Source organism: Dermacentor andersoni, chromosome 2 (genome assembly GCF_023375885.2).
Source record: "Dermacentor andersoni chromosome 2, qqDerAnde1_hic_scaffold, whole genome shotgun sequence".
In the NCBI taxonomy this organism is placed as follows: Eukaryota; Metazoa; Arthropoda; class Arachnida; order Ixodida; family Ixodidae; genus Dermacentor; species Dermacentor andersoni.
The window spans coordinates 41,039,390-41,055,847 of NC_092815.1; the positions used below are offsets into that span (position 1 = coordinate 41,039,390).

The window sequence follows — 16,458 nt, forward strand, 5'->3', positions numbered from 1 at the left end:
CCTGCATTCTAACTGCACCTCGGTACAAAGCCTGATGAAAACGCGCCAAGCGTCTCAATGCGCTCGCTTACCCGCGAGGAGCTCATAACTCGAAGGACCACTCAGTGGCGTTATAAGTTGGACGTTCACGCTTACGCATTCACAACTCATAAGTGCTTTCGTTTCCTCGGATGTTTTCTTTTTAAGGCGAAAGCCTTACATGCCCCACGAATAGAAAAATCCGGCGTCCGCCCGGCATTAGCATCCAATGATACCAAAGCCCACGTGACCAGGTGATGACGTCACGTTCCCGGCGCTGTACCTGCTGCGGCTCGCACTGCGAAATTCCACGGTGAAGTTAATGAAGGTGAATTAAACTGCGTTAAGGTGAATTAAGGTAGAGTTTGAACTTCAGGTGACAACTTGGAGAAGCCATAGCGCTTTCGCATTCAAATCACCCAAGGATACTTCAGTGACTGTCAACTTTTTTGTATTGTAGAAGCGCAATTTGCTGGTACAGCTCAACTCATTTGTCTCTTTTGTGTCCCTTAAGTGGTCTCTACCTGCCATACGCTTGGTCATTCAAAAATGTTCAAACATTTGTACTAGGACGCTTTAAATAACTGAAGGAAAGACTCAAAGCAGACGCGCAAGCACCACCATTCAACGTCAGCGCACCCGAGCACAGTGCTGCAAACAACGTTCTGTATTGGTCGTGACTAAACGCCCCCCCCCCCCCCCCCTCCCCCCGTCGATTATATTCTTATAGGCAGAGCTACACAACCAATCAATTTGCAGACTCAACGCACTGACACAATCAGTCAATCCAATTCTTACTGAATTTGACGTTACATCCCCGTTACCCCTCCAGCACCCCCCTCCCCTCCCCCAAGTGTGCTAAACTATTGAATTCCACATTATAAACGACCAGCTACAGCATTATCTTGCTTGCCTGGAAATAAGCGACTAGCGCTTCGCAATCTGGGGAGAAGCCTGGAATAGGCGCCTTCTTTTATTCTCTTGCTTGGTTTCTTTATTTATTTATTTTCTTTTTCTTGCCTACGGATTACACGCCTATTTTCATAGAACTACTGAGCATTGTTCAAAGCGCCACACAATCTTCCCGCCTTCCTACAAAGGCGTCGCTAGCTCTCACAGTCAGACTCGCTCTCGGTATGCTCTTCGCTATCCACGGCCACGAATTCAACTGTCTCAAGTGTGTTCCAATATAAGAATGTCTAAAGTGTGTTCCGAATAATAATTTCTTGCCGCGCGATCTTTGACCTATCCCCCTTGCTGGATACGCGCCATAAATGCGGATCATCGTCATAATAATCATCGTGAATGCTTTCAAACCTGCGGATAAGATTTCCCGCAAGTTTTTGGACGAACTGAGGAACATCTCTCTCACTCTGATCTCACGAATGGACGGTAAGTGTCCGACTGCCTAGCAAACGTTTAGAAAGAGTGACGTGAAAGCACGGCTTTTACAATACAACACTTTCTAAACGCCCTATTCAACTCTACGCATCTGCTGATGCACAGAGATGCCTTTCCGCGCGCGGACCTTTAACGACCGGGCGACCATGCAGCGACGGTCGTAAAACCGCTCATCGCGGTGCGTGAATACGCGACGGTCCGCGCACATGTCATAAAAGCCGTCAGACTTGTTCCACGATAACGAAATCGCAAAGGTTTCTCGGGAAGCCCAGATGGCAGGCGTTCCCAACACGACTACGTACAAGTCCCTATCAGATCGTCTTTTTTGTTTCTTTTTTTGTTCCTGACTAGTGTGCCACAGTACCTCGCAGAACGTCAAACCCATCCGTCCGCAATCCTTTACAGCTATAGCTGTTGTGAGCTCACTCGCCTATTTGTGACGTCCGCCGCTGTCTGCTCGTGTCCATTGCAGGAATCCCAAAGTGTTTCGGAGTAGGATATGTAGAGAAAAAGGAGCAAGTGTAGCTTCGTCCATAATGCGAAGCAGTGACGCGATAGCTGGCGCAATATTATGCGCATTAAGTTTTGCATTGTTTCGTGCGGTATCGTTGCCGCAGGATGATGCTGCGCTTGGAGAGCGCGATCGCGCCTCTGGCTGCTTGTTCATGTGTGGTGGCTCGACTCGGGCAGAGGAGACGCAGGAGACACAAGGAAAAGCAACTTTCACGCCAGGACTTGGACGCGAATCGACTGACGAAATGACATCATGTATGGACACGATACGTTTAAGAACTGATCGTATACGTATTGTTCTGTAATATTACTCGATAGAACAGCAGCTTGGCCTTGTCGGTTTTCCATTCTGGAAAACCAAAGCGCATTCAAAACTGGCGAAGAGAGCCATTGCAAACCTTTGTTTATCGAATGCGCTTAGAAAATCGTGCTTCCACGCGATGGAACAAAGTTTTCGTCGTCAGGTTGACCGCTCTACTGCAGTTGGTTACCCGTCGCACCTTCTTGTGTCTGTTGCAGAACGAATGAGCAAGAACCTAAAACTCGAGCGTGTCGCTGGCGAGCAAGGTGGCGAGAACACAAAAACGAAAGAAACGCGAAGCACTGTTGCCCTGCCATACGTGCACGACATATCTCACCGCTTGAAAAAGATAGAGGGCAAAGCTGGAGTTAATGTTGTGCTCGCTGCTCCGGAAAAACTGAAAAGCTTTTGCCGACACGTCAATGCGGAAGAGTCGATAAAGCAGCAAGGGTTCTTTATAAATCACCAGAGCCGCTTTGTGGATAGCGCAGAAGCCGTGGTGTATTCTATACATTTGAAATGTGGGAAAAGGTATATAGGGCAAACTGCAAGATGCATAAACGAAAGACTAAAAGACACTTAACGTCGAGCAGGCGAAAAGGAATTTAGGCATCCACGTCAGGGATTGCCCCTCCAAAGCTTGTGCCGCAGAATTCAGACGCTGTGAAGAACTGGAAGAACGCAATGACCAGTTAGTTCGAGAGATTGTTGAGGCAGCCGACATTGCCAGACTGCGTGACCAATTTGCTAGCACGCCGTGCTTGTTGCGAACAAGAAAAGAACTTGAGCTTTTGCACGTGCAATCATTTCCTTGAGTTCGCAGAAGTGCGTCTGTCACGTGACGTGCAATGACGTGTTTGTGACATGTGTGATTCCTGTGGGCAAATGTATAAGAATCCGTGTTTCTCTCAAATAAAAATTGTTGAAAGTCAGCGCGCGTGGTGCCGTCTTCTCGTCTCGTGTCCCCGTCTACGTTCTGCGCTGTTACCACCAGACTCTAATATTAGCCGGCCGAGAACACTATAGCACGTCACGGCACAGGAATTGTAATATATTTGTAGAGAGATGTCCTCCTATCGAAACGTTGGCCAGCCATTCTGAGGCACCTTATATCCCTGCTTATAACCTTTATACCACGTGTGCTACTCCATCTGACAGCCCGCCTTTCTGATTTTAGCATATATAGACTGTAAGACCTGTGTCGTGCTGTATTATAGACTACATATATATATATATATATATATATATAGACTGCATATAATTGCACAAGTGGTCACTGTATACAGTGACCACTTGTTCAGCGGGACAGCAGGCCGTGGACATGAGCGTGGCGTCGGCTGTCCATGACCGTTAGTGTTCCTATAATACACGTCAACTACCGAGGAGGACCTCTGGCGTCAGGAGCACAGTGGGCATCGGAGCCGCCTCTTGACGTCACAGTATCCGTCGTCACTGAATTCCGTGCCACCTGCAGCTCGGCGGCAGTTTCGCGCTCACGCGAGCACTCAAAGCGCCAGCGAAATTCAGAACGTTGTTGTTCTATGACCGCAACTGCTCACAATACAACAGCACGTTTAGGTGAAGCAATTTAAATGAAGTGAAAGGTATGAAGCCAAAGGCGCGACAGGTTTGAGGAGGGGAAATAACGCCGCGTCTCTCCACTTCGCACCACAGGGAAGCGCGACTTCCACAAAGACGACTTCTCGAAAGATGACCGCACGCGCGCATTACGGAATGTTTACCGTGTGTTTACTGCGACCGATACCGCACAAGAGCACGCAAGACTTACTGCGCGTGATTGCGCCAACGATCGCATCACTGCTTCTCATTATGAGTAAAACTGATTTTTTTTTTCTCAGTCTATGTTTGTCAGCCTCGTTTGTTTCTGCCAGAAATGCCAGCAACCCTACTAGATAAAAGATTAACTTCGACGTCTATAGTATCACGACGGATTGGCTACAGATTTGTTCCAGATTTGTTATAGATTCAGCGGGTCTACTTCGTAGAGTTAAGCGTCACCATACGAGTGCAAATGACTGTTGATTCCAAGTTGATGTCTTGGAGGGGGGTGTCTCGGCGTCCTCATATGAGTTCATCAGCGATACCGACAGAGCTATTTCGTTTCGTGTCACCTTGTAACTCGCAAGGCCACAAAGCCGTTACATGATATAATTTGGTTAAGCTCAGCGTCATAATTTGGAAGCATTTGCGTTGAGAAAGGGTGCGGTATATCAGGCAACCAACCTATATGCAGTCTTGCCCAACAGTCTTGTCCGACTACCTCTATGGTGTGTCATCTTTACGTAATAGTAATAATGCCTCCGCTTCCTGACTACATCCTTTAGACCTATTCCCAATGTTCGGTCTGCAACATTAGAAACCTTTTCGAAGCAATGGACCCGCTTACATCTTGAAGAAGCGAAGGATATAGGCCCTTCGGCAACAAGTTCGTATCATGTGCTATATATACGTATGTGCCACTCAAGGGTGCACATGCAAGACTTGGCTTCACTAGCACACACACACACACACACACACACACACACACACACACACACACACACACACACACACACACACACACACACACACACACACACACACACACACACACACACACACACGCACACACGCACACGCACGCACGCACACGCACACACGCACACGCACACGCACACACACGCACACACACACATATATATATATATATAGTTCAGATAATGTCAGTTCCGAGACTCTGCTTCAAACTTCACGCATGCTCTAGGTATACCATTCTGTGGGCTGTTAAAGGTGTTAAATTCACTAAAGCGCTACCTGTCGGGAACAAAATGAAACCCATCGTCACCAATCGTTCACCAAAAAGTGCTCTATAAACGGCAAATCCGACAAGGAAAACAAAATCTGATTCGAAACACTGTTTATTTCACTTTGCTTGCAGTGCCTGCGCGGATATCATTTTGTTGTGCCGAAGAAGCGGCGTTTTATATAAGTAAGAGAGCCTTAAAGTAGGGGCCCCAAAAGGTTGGGGCCCTGAAGAGCTTTGCAGGTGTTAGCGTTGGGGCACGCAGGAGCGAAGAGTTCTATAGGGCTTTTAGCGTTTGCGGGTACAGCGTCTTGCGCTTGCAGCACCACGACAGTTTCAAAGAAAAGTTATTATAACTATTAAAATAAAAAAATGAGTGTCGTTCCACTCTGTGAAGGTGGATTACCAGCGAAGCTGTGTATATATGTGGACCCCTTAATGGCGAACTGTGCATTGCCGTGCGTCAAACGCCGTATGCGCGTAAATGGAAGGCGAGGCGCAACTAGTCGCTCCTCCACGATGTTGAGCCTCGAACGATTATGAGGCACCGGGGGTTATACACACCCATGTATTGTTGCAAAACGCGGCACGACACCTTTTACTAACGAATACCGGCACGTAGAGCAGATACGCACCTCACCGCACTCGGAGTGCACACCGTAGCCAAGGCGATTGTGCGTTGGTCGACGTCCCGCAGTGCATTAATGGTCGTGAGGTCACTCGAAAATAGCAAGTGGTCACACACAACACAGGCCACACAAAATTGGTTCCCCACAAACTCCCGCTGATACCTGGCCATTGCTCCGGTGAAGCGTTCCAAGTTTGCGGGATTGGTGCCACATGGACTATTCGCATTTCTCTCCGCCTCGCGGTCCTGGCAGGCAGCACGCTTACAGGGCCGCCATCACGGGAGAGTGAAAGGAAAGGAAAGGATATACGCAAGCGTTTGGAACGCTGACAAAGAGAGGGCGGTGCGGACGTAGACATGGCCGACGCGGGTCAAAGTGTAGTATCTGACCGTATCAGCGTAATATCCGATACGGGTTGTATTTGGAATGAACGTATTAAACTTATTTTTACAAGTTGGCGGATTGCTTAAAGCCTGCTTCACCGCTGCCACGAATGGGCCCGGCATTACACTATCTTCGGTATCGGCCCACCTTCTCTATCTACGCGGCTCGATATAACGCAGGCAATTTTTCCAAAACCTAGCCATACACAGCTTCACGGTAAAATATAGCATTTTATTATAAGAAGAGTAATTTTGAATTTCGCATTATCGCGTTTAATTACAATTTAGAGATTATTATATTAGCTGCAAGCAACTTGTTGCGCCTAGTTGTGAGTAACCAGCTTTACGTGCCTTCACCAGCCAAGTTAAGCATCGTTAGGCTTACGAACCATGAAATCAACAATCGAATTCGGAAACAGCGGAGTCTAATGAATCAGTCTTTATTACACACGTCAGTTGAGAGAAAGCGATAACCGCAGTCATTTCTCCTAGCTTACGAACTGCACGCGTTACCACGAATCGAACCCATTTCGGTGCTAGAGGTTAGAGCCGTCGCTTCGATGGGTGCCGCCATGTTTGTTGACGCAAAGCTTTTGGGGCTCCCGCTAAATCAGTCAAATAGCGTGGCCGATACAAAACCCAAACGCTGTTTGCGTCTCGTGCATGTGCAGTGGCTTCAACGCTATTTCTTTGAGGCCCCTATTCTCAAACTCTGTTTCGTTTTGTCAACAGTCAGCTGATCGCCAACCTCTGTGACCGAGTTTTGAAACATGAGGGCGACGGGGAGTATCGTATCTGGTATAACTCAAGAGCTCTGGCTGACACATGCCTCACTTAAACCTGTGTGTGCGTGAGAGAGAGAGAGAGAGAGAGAGAGAGAGATGCATGAATGAGGATCAGAAGATGCTATAGCCTGGATTTTTTGTAGGTGCATACACAGTGGCGATATAAACACGCAGAACACACTCACATGGACATAGACGATAAAGTTTATCACGAAGTTTCGTTAAGGCCTGCGTAACCCTTATAAACACTATAGTAGTGCTTTCGTATAGCGCGCGACGCGTGGGTAGCGCTTTTCCATGGACCGCGAATGTGCCTGCGAGGTATTTGCTTGGGTTGGTTTTGTTAGGTTTCACCCCTGGCAAGGCAGCACAAAGAAAACGCACGAGTGAGCAGAAAGCTCCATGCCTGTTTCGCTCGCTCACTTGTCCTTGCATGTTCAAGTGTTTCCTGTTTCCAAATGTGAAACACAGGAGCTGCGACATGCATCCAGTCAAAGGCAGTGTCGAAGGAGCAGTTCGGGGTAAAAAGAGGGAATATACGACTGCCTGACATATATATATATATATATATATATATATAGAGAGAGAGAGAGAGAGAGAGAGAGAGAGAGTCCGCGTCGGGTGGTACAGGCGTGACTGGGCAGTCTTAGATCCCTCGTGTTCTTGTGCCTGTGCCGCTTCTTGTACGCTTGTTTGTCGTCTGTATATTTCTCACCCTTTCCCCTTCTCGACGCGAACCTCGAGCGTCTGCGCGGCCGAGAAGACGGAGCTGTCACAAGCCTAGCAGGCGATGGGCCGTCCTCCAAACGGCCGAGCGGGCCGACGGATGGTGGTGATGTTGCAACAGCCGGGTTTAGCATGGCAGTCGAGGCCGAGGGTTGCTCCGCCTGTGGCGCCTCTTTCACGGTGTGCAGTTTCTCTCTATACACGTCGGACAGCCCGCTGTCGCGAAGAAGCACAGCGCGCAATATATCTCTTCACACGATCCGGCGGCCTCCTGGAAACTCGGAATCTTGTACACAACCGTGTCCTTGAGACGGTTGTTTAGACGCCTCACTACCTCTCTTTTTTTTCCACTTCAGTTCTCGCGGCGTACGCTCATATCATCTGCGTAATTAAATTCGGTATGGTTATATATATTCAGCCACTGTCTATACTTCACTTGACGCGAAAGTTTGAGAACGCAAGACGGCTGCTGAAGAAAAAAGAGTCAATTATAGAGGAACCAGCAGGAAGCGAACAAGAAATTGCTCGTAGATTTGCAAAAGGAAGACTGTCGGACGGGGCCAACAAGGACACCGCTTCATCTGCACCTTTAAGCGCTAGATCATCGCGTGAAAGCCGCGTATACCGCGGAAAGGGTGCACTGGCGACCGCAGTTCCCTCCCCCGCCAGGAAAGCCCTAATTTCAACCTCACTGCCTCAGGGGAGGCGTCGTAAATAAAGCTAATTATAGGGGAAGAACGCCGCGGCGGCCTTCTGCGTCCTTCCACGCAACGTTGGGCGCAATATACACGTGTATACGCTCGGCGCGGCCTCCTTTGCGTGGCCTAACAAAGAGCACGGGTCTCCCGCCACTCTGGCGACGGGCCTTCGAGCCGCCACCTCTCCGTGCAGGCCGCCGCCGAGGCCATAACGTTGCCGCTTGACCAGCTTCGGCGAGGCGCCGCGGAAGACGCACGCGTGTCCCTCGTGCGGTTGGACAAAGTGCTGCCTTGTTCCTCGTCACAGCCATGCTGCGTTGAATGTATAACGTCGCTCTGTGCCGCCGCCGCCGCCGTTGCTATCTGCTGGTTTTATTATAAGCAAAGGTGCTGCCTTGGCACCTTCGTCCCCTCCTCGATTCCACGCGCCGAGGCTGATTCGCATTTGCCCGCTGAAGATTGATGCGGACCCGATGGCGCTGAAGAAGGCACGGAGAAAGTCCATCTGAACTGTTCGATCGTGGATGCGAGCGACGTAGCGACAGGTGCGACGCGCCGAGTGTCGAGATTTGCGCTATTGAACGTTGGCGTGGGCACAGCTGTGGCAGCGTCGTGTTTATCGTGGAATAAAAAAAAAAGAAAGTCCAGTAAGAACGCACGTTTTGTAAGATTGAGAATAAGCCGTGCAACGAGCAATGGAAGTGGGGATTATAGAAAGAGCAAGCGGGTGTAGCCGGTAATCCGCAGTTGCAAATTCTGCTGCTGCAGCGCGAGAGGTCGAGGGCTCGACTTCCTGGCACGGCGGCCGCATGTCGACGGAGGCGAAATGCAAGAACGCTCGTGTAGTTAAATTTAGGAGTGAGTTAATGATCGAACTAACCCCAGGTTGTCTAAAGTAATCCGGAGTCCTGCCTTAGACGGCGTCTCCTCATAGCCGGCTGTGCAGCTTCAGGACGTTAAATCCAACAGTTTGATCAACTTAATTCAGTCGAAGTCAAGAGAAAAAGTGGACTTTAACAGATGGTATGCGTGTAGCGCGTAGAGAAGATAACCGGTGGTCTGCCAGAGCTACGGATAGAGAGAAAAGGATGCATAGAAAGGCAAAGAGGTTAACCAGGGGTAGTTCCGGTTGGCTACCCTGCCCGGGGGGAAGAAGTAGAGGGATAAAAAGAGAAACAGCCAAAAAGAAAAAAAAAAGAGAAAAGGAAAGGAAAGGAAGAAGAAGAAGAAGAAGAAGAAGAAGAAGAAGAAGAAGAAGAAGAAGAAGAAGAAGGAGGAGGAGGAGGAGGAGGAGGAGGAGGAGGAGGAGGACGAGAAGAAGAAGAAGAAGAAGAAGGGGGAGGAGGAGGAGGACGAGAAGAAGAAGAAGAAGAAGAAGGAGAAGAGAGAGAGAGAGACGAGTAACAGAACGTGTGCCAACGGAAAGGAAGCGCTGTCGAGGACAGCAGTGAATTAGTTGCTGTCGTGAAAATTGGAAATTTGCGGGCATATAGGATGATGGAGTAAGCTGTCGCAAGACATGGGGGATTGCGATTGCTTGGGGGATAATTCATCCTGAAGAGGGCATGAATTAGTCTGATACTGATGCTTATAAGACATTGACGCCGACGAGGTCGACTATACAAAGGTCGAGAGTGTACGTCCCTCTAATTAATAGGTTGTTGGAATCGCACCGCTGGCCCGAGTTGTTGGGGTCTCGGTGCTGACGCCCGATATTGCCAATGGGTCGCAAGCCCCAAGGGTAGCGTTGGCCTGGCGGCCTGGGGCACTGGAAGCATCCGAAGGTCCCGGCAACGCAAGAGAAGACTGGTAACAGAACAACTTGTTTATTCTAACATAGCAAAAGAGCGGCCGGTCAGGTCGACCGGAGTGGAGAGACGGGAGAGCACGTAACTCAACAGTACAAATCGGAGCCTCTGCTCTGGCGTCCGGGGGCAGCTGCTCTTATACCCTCGGCGTCGCGGTCCAAAAGGGAAGGAGGGAAGGTCACGGGATGAAGGTCACGGGACGGCGCAGCAGGGGCCCACGACGGCGCGAGCGGTTGAGCCGAGAGACCTCCAGGCCCCTCCTTCGGGGAACTCCGCTCCCCGGCTGCCGCGCTTTGACAAGCGAGGGCACACACACACACACGCACACACGAAGACACGTGGCACTGAAACACGCCTGGACACGCTTGGCGGGTAGGCGTCGCGGCGGCGTCGGACGGGCCAAAATGTCCGCCGCTTTGAACAAAGCCCCGGCGTCCGTTGCATCCGCGCCGGCATTACCGCGCGTTGTAGGCGAAACGTAACAGACCGCCCCGCCGGGGGAAGGAGATCCCGATGGTCAGGGGACTGCATCCGCTGTCCGGAGGGATGTCGCTCGATGATGCTCATAACCGAAGTTGGGCGTCCCTGGGCGTTTCTTGAGCGCAGCGCACAGAGAAGGCCTCGTTCTCACGTTCAGGTGCACACAGGACACTGCAAAGTGACTTCGGGAGAGGTGACATTTTTGTTCTCGTTTCCGGCAAGCGTTAGAACCACGCCTGAAAGTCAACCGCTCAGTCAGCAAGCACGGCACAACCCTCACTAAGCCCTGCCAGGCTCTTTCCCCTTTTATACTGCTGCCTAGTTCCTTACAGTAGTTTAGCAGCACTCAGAACGCGTCCATAAATCGGAAAAATTGCACTAAAAAGCACATCATCACTTTGAAACACTACACAAAAGCAATAAGTTAAAAAAAAATCCTGCCTCAGGAAGAAAAACATCAGTAACAAGCAATTTTGAGGCTGATTCCCACGTTAGGGGCTTCGACTTAAGCCATCGGCGTTACCGTTGAGACTCCCCTTTTTGTAACGCACCTCAAAGGAATATTGTTGCAAAGCGAGGCTCCAGCGCAGGAGGCGGCCATTTTTGGGAGAGATGGTCTGCAGCCATTGGAGAGGGCAGTGATCCGTTTCAATGATAAACCTCGAGCCGGCTAGGTAACATGACAATTTCTGAACGGCCCACACGATACACGCACACTCTTTCTCGGTGGCGCTATACGCCTGCTCACGACTCGTCAGCTTACGACTAGCATACAGGACGGGGTGTTCTACTTCTCCATTTTCCCGTTGGCACAGTACAACGCCCATGCCTCGCTCACTAGCATCACACTGAACAACGAACCCTTTTGTGTAGTCGGGCGATCGTAGCACCGGCTGGCTTGTTAGGGCGCTCTTTAGGGCGCTAAAAGCCCTTTCCTTCGTCTCATCCCAGACGACTGTTTGCGGCTCTGTCTTTCTTAGAGCATCCGTCAAGGGAGCCGCGATATCAGAGTACCTGGGGATGTACCTCTGATAGTAGCCGGCGACACCTAAGAACGACCGAATATCGGTCTTCGTGCGCGGTCGCGGGAAGTCTCGCACAGCGGCCACCTTTATTTCAGAGGGGCGGCGACGACCCCGACCAATCACGTGTCCGAGGTAGACAACCTCGGCCTGTGCTAACTGGCACTTGGGAGCCTTGACTGTCAAGCCCGCATCGCGCAGGCGGGTTAGCACTGCCCGCAAGTGCGCCATATGTTCAGGCCAGGATGCGGAGAATATCGCTACGTCGTCTAGATACGGTAAAGCGAATTCTTGCTGTCCCCGCAACACTTTATCCATGAGGCTTGAAAAGCAGTATGGCGCGTTCTTCAAACCAAAACTCAAAACTTTAGGACGGAATGTCCCCATTGGTGAAATGAACGCCGCATACCTACTAGCCTCTTCTGTAAGTGGAACCTGCCAATAACCCCTGACAAGATCTAGGGTGGAAATAAACTGAGCGCTACTCACTCTCTCAAGGCGCTCCTCGATGTTAGGGATCGGATAAATTTGATCCTTAGTGATGGAATTAAGCCTGCGGTAGTCGACGCAAGGACGAGGTTCCTTGCCCGGTACCTCAACTAAAATCAAAGGGGAGGTATAATCACTCTCACCCGCTTCAATAACACCGAGCTGTAGCATTTTCTTTACCTCAGCCTCCATAATATCGCTCTGGCGGGGTGACACCCGGTACGCCTTGGATCGTACTGGCTCTGGGGAGGTAAGTTCTATGTCATGAGTAAGGACAGAAGTCCTACCAGGCCTCTCAGAGAACAGACCTTGAAACTCTTGTAAGAGCTGGTGTAGTTCTGTTTTCTGCTCAGGCGACAGCGATGCTTTACTTATTAAGTCACTAATGACTTGATCGGTGTCTTTCCTGTTTGTCACTGAGCCTAGTCCCGGAAGCTCTTCTAACTTTCCCGCATCGGGAATTTCCTCTCCAGTATCTGGTGCCTTTAACGCTACAGGCTCAATTTTATCCCGTTCGGGCGTGCTCTGAATACTAGCTTGCTGCGCCTCTGACCCTTTCTCATCGTTCAACAACGTCGGCCCCGCAACTACCGCCTTTGCAGCGAGCTCCCGAACCTTCGATCTGGTTAAGGCCTGAACGCTAGCCTCACCAAACAAAAGCCCCTTCTCGCGCAGGAGGTGATCGGACCTGTTCGAAAATAGGTACGGGTACTGGGGGGGCAGCATAGATGACACTGCGGCCTCCGTCTCAAGTGCTCCGAAAGGTCCTTCAATAAGCACTTTTGCTACCGGCAGACACACGCTATGAGCTTCCACTGCTTGCTTGATCCATGCGCACTCGCCCGTGAACATTTCGGGTTCTACGTAAGAGGGGTGAACTACATCCATTGTAGCTGCGGAATCGCGAAGCACTCGGCACTCTTTCCCGTTCACGAGGAGGTCTCGCATGTAAGGCTCGAGAAGCTTGATGTTCTCGTCAGTGCTGCCTAATGAAAAAAACACGACTTTTGGTTTTGTTTCTGGGCACTGCGCCGAAAAGTGACCCGGCTTCTGGCACGTATAACACAGGCGCGCTTGCCTCGCCTCGAACCGCTTTCTGCGTTCGGCTTCGGCTCCCGCCGTCTCCTTACGTTCGGTCGGACACTGCGCCGAAAAGTGACCCGGCTTCTGGCACGTATAACAAACGCGCGCTTGCCTCATCTCGAACCGCTTTCTGCGTTCGGCTTCGGTTGCCGCCGTCTCCTTACGTTCGGTCGGACTGCTTTCACTCGCATCCGCACTACGTGTATCCCCCTTTGCTCTCATGGGTGTGAACTTCGGCCTCTCAAACTTGGAGCCAAATTCACCCTTTTGACCGTCCTTAGCTCCGCGAGCCCGACGCGTCACAAACTCCTCGGCTAACTCAGCGGCTCTAGCCACCGTACTAACGTCTGGCCTATCCAAGACCCAGTACCGCACGTTCTCAGGTAACCGACTATAAAACTGTTCTAGCCCGAAACACTGCAGAACTTTCTCGTGGTCACCAAACGCTTTCTCTTCTTTGAGCCACTCCTGCATGTTTGACATAAGCCTGTAGGCAAACTCTGTATATGACTCACTTTTGCCTTTCTCATTTTCCCGAAACTTCCGACGGAACGCCTCCGCTGACAGCCGGTACTTTTTTAGCAGACTCGATTTCACTTTGTCGAAATCCTCTGCCTCCTCTCTCTCCAAGCGAGCGACTACGTCGGCCGCCTCGCCGGGTAGCAAAGTGAGCAAGCGCTGTGGCCACGTTTCCCGAGAGAACCCCTGCTTCTCGCACGTTCGCTCAAAGTTAACCAGGAACAAACCAATGTCCTCTCCAAGCTTAAACGGCCGCATCAGGTCAGTCATTTTGAACAATACTCGTTCTCCTGCACCGTGTGCCTGACTTCCATTACGAGCGCGTTCCATCTCTAACTCGAGACGCTTCATTTCCAAAGCGTGTTGACGGTCGCGCTCTCTTTCTTTCTCTTGTTGCTCTCGTTCTATCTGTTCTTTACGTTCCTGCTCTTGTCTTTTTGCCGTCTCCCTCTCCTCAATGGTCTCAAGGCATTCCGACAGCTCGTCATCCTCAGCTTCTAACTCAAGAATAGCCCTTAGCAGTTCTGGTTTTCTGAGTTTGTCTGAGACATCCAGACCCAACTCTCTTGCAAGCTCCAGCAATTTCGGTTTGCGCAACGACTTCAAATCCATGGCTGCTCTGAATGCTGCTTTCTCTACTGCCTACTATTGTCTTGCCGCAAACTAACCCGGTAGCAACGACAACCACAATTACCAGCTCTGTTTCTAACACTAACAAAAGCCTGGCAAAACTCAGAAGAAGAAAGTCCCGCACTCACCAAACCTCGCAGCCAAGAATTCCGCGCAGTCGTTCCGCTGCAGGCAACCAGTCATCACACAGGGCTCGTTGCGCTGCTCCCGGATGGTCGTTGTGCTGCTCAGCATACAGTCAACCGCATCTCTTCGCTGCTGGCCTCCGTTGTCGCGATCTCACCGCTGGCAACCAGATGTTGGAATCGCACCGCTGGCCCGAGTTGTTGGGGTCTCGGTGCTGACGCCCGATATTGCCAATGGGTCGCAAGCCCCAAGGGTAGCGTTGGCCTGGCGGCCTGGGGCACTGGAAGCATCCGAAGGTCCCGGCAACGCAAGAGAAGACTGGTAACAGAACAACTTGTTTATTCTAACATAGCAAAAGAGCGGCCGGTCAGGTCGACCGGAGTGGAGAGACGGGAGAGCACGTAACTCAACAGTACAAATCGGAGCCTCTGCTCTGGCGTCCGGGGGCAGCTGCTCTTATACCCTCGGCGTCGCGGTCCAAAAGGGAAGGAGGGAAGGTCACGGGATGAAGGTCACGGGACGGCGCAGCAGGGGCCCACGACGGCGCGAGCGGTTGAGCCGAGAGACCTCCAGGCCCCTCCTTCGGGGAACTCCGCTCCCCGGCTGCCGCGCTTTGACAAGCGAGGGCACACACACACACACGCACACACGAAGACACGTGGCACTGAAACACGCCTGGACACGCTTGGCGGGTAGGCGTCGCGGCGGCGTCGGACGGGCCAAAATGTCCGCCGCTTTGAACAAAGCCCCGGCGTCCGTTGCATCCGCGCCGGCATTACCGCGCGTTGTAGGCGAAACGTAACAAGGTCAAGCAGTATATGATGCCCTTAGCACTCAGGAAATGTCGACGTGCTTTCTTGACAGAAAACAGAAACACTTCATTTATTATTGATTTAAGTGTTGCGAAAAAATATTAAACTATATATATATATATATATATATATATATATATATATGTTCTGAACTTATACCCTCCGCCCCTGGCTCCACCAGTGCAAGGGGGAGGAGGACGTGCTGCACGGAGGACCTGCGGCACGGCCGAAGTGCTGCCACGGCCCGTCACGCACCATGTCAAGCGAAACTATAGATTGTTCACTTCTCGGAGCTTTGCAGCGGCCACACACACACACTGGCTTCTTATAGCGAAAGCAACGTTGAGGTGATGAAGCTGCGAGAAATTGTTCAGGAATGTAACTTTAATTGCGCCCTAATTCGCTCCCAAATGTAGTCTGCACTTACAGATCATAGCGTATACCTTATAACGCCTGGGCATCTCGGCTGTAATCTATGTGAGATCTGTAAACGAGAAATATAGACGGTCGTCAAAATAAGCTGGTGTTAGCAGCTGCATACAGCGAAAACAAATAAATCAAGAAATGACAACCAATTTCGCGTCCAGTTTGCGTGTGTAAGCACTAAAGGCTTATTTATTTCCTATTAAAAATATCTATACAGTGCTGTCAAATTTGCAGCACAGCGCGAGGCGCGTGTTCCCGAATTCCGGGTAGCATGTAGCATACGAAATGCCTGCTGACAAAGCGAGCATTGCAAAAGCTCTTGCAGTGTTCCTTATATAGAGCATTTATTTTTTTGCCCTCATTATATATGCCCCTACACATGATAAAGTCACAGTTTTGCCAGTGGCCTTACGTGTTTCAGCTGACTTGTGCTCCCAACACACTGCTCGGCATGCGGGTCACATTATACATCACGCTTTTTCATATCAGTCATGGCAAGCGATATTTATTATTTTATTTTATTTGTTTATTCAATACTGCCGGCCGCCTTTTGGTAGCCAAGGCAGGAGTGGGTACATGACATTTATATATTAATGGTCCATCAAGAAAACAACAACAGTAACAACTACAGCAGAGAATCACATAGGCACACAGTAAAGTTACTGCGAAGCAAAGCTGGAACAAACAAAACAAGACGCAAACGCGTTACATTCAAATCCGAAAATAAAGCAACAAAAGCATACCAGTGAAACTCGGAGCACAGAACTTATTGACTAGAACTGATTGCTGAAAAAGATGCATCAGCT

At 50.4% G+C, this 16,458-nt stretch overlaps 1 pseudogene; it reads left to right on the top strand.

The window, feature by feature from the left end:
- Positions 1-6,021: 6,021 nt before the first annotated feature.
- LOC126542694 (U2 spliceosomal RNA) lies at positions 6,022-6,201 on the top strand (annotated as a pseudogene).
- Positions 6,202-16,458: the final 10,257 nt, after the last annotated feature.